The sequence below is a fragment of the Manacus vitellinus genome, unplaced genomic scaffold (assembly GCF_001715985.3).
Source record: "Manacus vitellinus isolate BGI_N305 unplaced genomic scaffold, ASM171598v3 scaffold_52_pilon, whole genome shotgun sequence".
NCBI classification, from domain to species: domain Eukaryota; kingdom Metazoa; phylum Chordata; class Aves; order Passeriformes; family Pipridae; genus Manacus; species Manacus vitellinus.
Window position 1 is genome coordinate 2346568 of NW_021940628.1, and position 3223 is coordinate 2349790.

Below are 3223 nucleotides of genomic sequence, written 5' to 3' on the forward strand. Positions count from 1 at the left end.
GCCTGGCTCTCTCAGTCGCCTTTCTCACAATGAGTATTTTGGCTGTCTGGGGTCCCTGCCTGGGACCTCCCAGGTTTTAGGAGGGTGGGGTGGGGGCGACGAGAAGCTTTTGGGGATTTAAGGGAATTCAGAAAATGTAATTAAAGCACCTAATTTGGAACTGGAAACCTCTGGGAGAGGTGGGATTCCAGAGTTGAGATGTGTGGTGATACAAACACCTCCCTCTGCTTTGTGAACGGCTTTTGTGGGAACCTGGACTCGTGATGAAGCCCTGGATAAAAATACAGTTTGGCAGAAGACTTTTGTCAACTTGATCTTCTCTCAGCCAACAGGTGGGAGGCAGCAAAAGCTTAACAGAGGAGATTTATTGCTGCTGAAGTACCGGGTTTATCCGAGTAGCGACACTGCAGTTCTGGTGTTGGCTCCTCCCTGCCAATAAGGGGAACAGATGGGTTAAGGGGAAGCAACAAATTCTCCATCCAGCACCAAATATAGCCAAGGAATGTCCATAGGCCCCGGGGCAGCATCCCTGCTATGGGTGTTCATTTAAGGGATGGATGGCCCTCAGCAGAGAGTGTTTTGTTTTGCTGGAATGCCTTCCCCCAGCCCATCCCCAGTCCTGAGTGTTCTTCCACCAGATGCCTGGAGGAAAAATCAAATTCCAGCACAGATTCCAGCCCCTGTTGCACCAGTGAAAGTCCAGGTGGGTCCATCCACTCCTGAGAGGTCAAGATGTCCACACCAAGGCCAAGAGCTGCCTCTGATGCAAAATCCACCCCAAACCCCTGGACTCCGAGGGTTGACACCAGGGCCAGGGCGGGTCATGGAAGGACATGGGCCAAGGCCATGTAGGGTGGGAAGGGGGAGGTTTGTGCAGGTGGGTCTGGCATGTTTTGTCACTGCTTTGCTGCAAGCCTGAGGTTTTGTTTCTGTTGCCTATTTTCCGAGCTTTTTCCTTTGCCAGCATTGCAGGGCTCTGCAGTGAGAGTGCTTTGAAATGGAGCCCATGGAGGAGGAGAAGCGGAGGCAGAGCTGATGGGGAATTATGCTGCCACTCAGCAATTGTCAGTGCAGATGTTCCCGAGGTAATCACAGCCTTGAATAGCAAGAACTGCTTTTCATGAGGAATCCGGGATTTAACCCCAAGAACTTGTGGGGTGTCTTGGTGAGGGTGGGACACGCCTGATGACATGGAGGCATGGCAGGGAGGTCAGGCAGAGAGTGGACTCTGCTTTCCTCATCCTTCATGTGCATCAGGTAAGTCATGACACCTCCCTGCCTCAGTTTCCCCACCACTGTGACAGAGATCAGAAAGAATTATAAAATCACAGACTGGTTTGGGTTGGAAGGGACCTTAAAGCTCTTTGAGTTCCACTCCTCTGCCATGGGCAGGGACAGCTCCACTAGACCAAGTTGCTCACAGCCCCTTTCAACCTGGCCTTGGACACTTCCAGGGGTGGTGAATCCAAAACTGATGAATGATGAATGATCCAGAGGGAATGTCAAGTCTGAAGGATGACTCTAACTTGTTGGGGAGGGAAAGCAGAAATCCAGGAGTGCTCTGAAGTGCAGTGAACCCTGTGTCACTGCAGGTCCCCATGTGTAGGGGCCGTGCAAATACAGGTCTTTCCCGACAACCCTGTGATTTTGGCTGTGAGGGGTCCCAGGTGGGAACTCCACTCATCCCTGCAGTCCCTTTGGTTTTACATCTTTCATGGACTGTGGAAAAGGCTCCAACACACACAGTCAGGGACCTGCAGCCATCCCAGGAGGCTAAAATGTCAGGGCAGGGGACCTGGTGACAGGCTGACAGAAACACCCTGAGTTGGAAGAGTAGATAAGGGGACCTGGCGGCAAGAGAACAAGCAAAGGGCACTTGCTATCAGCGCTAGCGGGGCCGTGCCAGGATCTGAACAGCCTGACCATCTCGTTCCTTCGACACCGCTATTTATAGCCCTGTCTGCTGATGCCTCTGTCACCGGTGCCTAAAATGGTTCCCCCGAGTGCAGCCAGGGCTGGGCTCGGCCACCCCGCGCTGCCGAGGCCACCGGCGAAGCCGTGACTCAACGGGGCGCGTGTGAAGCCGCTTCACCGCCCCGCTGACGGAGGAAAGCGGCGTCTCCCGCTGCCAAGAGGCAGCTCCACGCCGGGCCAGCTCCTTGGAAGATGCACCAGGCAGTTTCTGCTTCGGGCCTGGCCCCCCGCCAGAAGGAGTCAATGGGGTGCATACACCCATCCTTGCACTTTTCTCCTGCCTCCCCCCCAGAACTGGGAATTGCCCGGCTCTGACTGGGAACTGTTGGTATCCACAGCTTGGTGTTGGTCCTTAAGGTAGCTGTGGGATAACTCCACGGGGATAGCTCAGTGGGAAGAACTCCCACCCACGCTGGTGGGAATAACCCTTTGGTTACTGGGCTGGAGCAGCACCAAGAGGGCAAAGATCTTGTAACTGCAGAGCAAATCCACCCAGCCCTATTCCCTGCCTGGAGATTCCCCTTTTAAAAAACTGCCTTGTTTTCCCAGTTCTGCCCAGACCAGTGAGCGACGGAGGCGGAGATCTTTCTGTCCTGGCGTTTTCCCATTCCTGCAGTGAAGGTTCTGTTACCAGGGCTGCACTTCAAAGCGTTGCTGGCAGCACTCTGCCGGATAGGACTGTGCCATAATCCCCCAGGGAGGAGAGGAGAGGAGGGGGTGTCAGTACCTAACGGGGCTCCAAGAGGGCTGGAGAGGGATTTCGGACAAGGGCATAGAGTGACAGGACAAGGGGGAATACTTTTAAGCTGAATGAGGGCAGATTTAGATGGATATTAGAAGAAATTCTTCCCTGTGAAGGTAGTGAGGCCCTGGCACAGGTTGCCCAGAGAAGCTGTGGATGCCAGGGAGGATAAATGAGGGAAAATTTGCTCCGAATGCCCTATGAGGGAAGCCTGGCTCTGCCAGCCCCTTGCAGCACTGGCTTTTGGGCTGCATCTGGTGGGAATTGGAGCACGGGTGGATGTGGTTGTGTGAGTGGGAATTCACACCCATCCTGGTGGGGATGCATCTGCCCCGGGAAACAGGGGCCCTGTTCCTGCTGCCACAGCTGTGAGGACTGGGACGGGGATGGGGCTGGGGATGGGGCCAGGGGTAGGGAGAGGCACCAGCACGGTTGTGGTGCTGAGTGGGTGCCACGAGAGGGCGTGAAGGGCTTTGTGGCGCAGCCAGGGGGTGACATGGTGGCTGG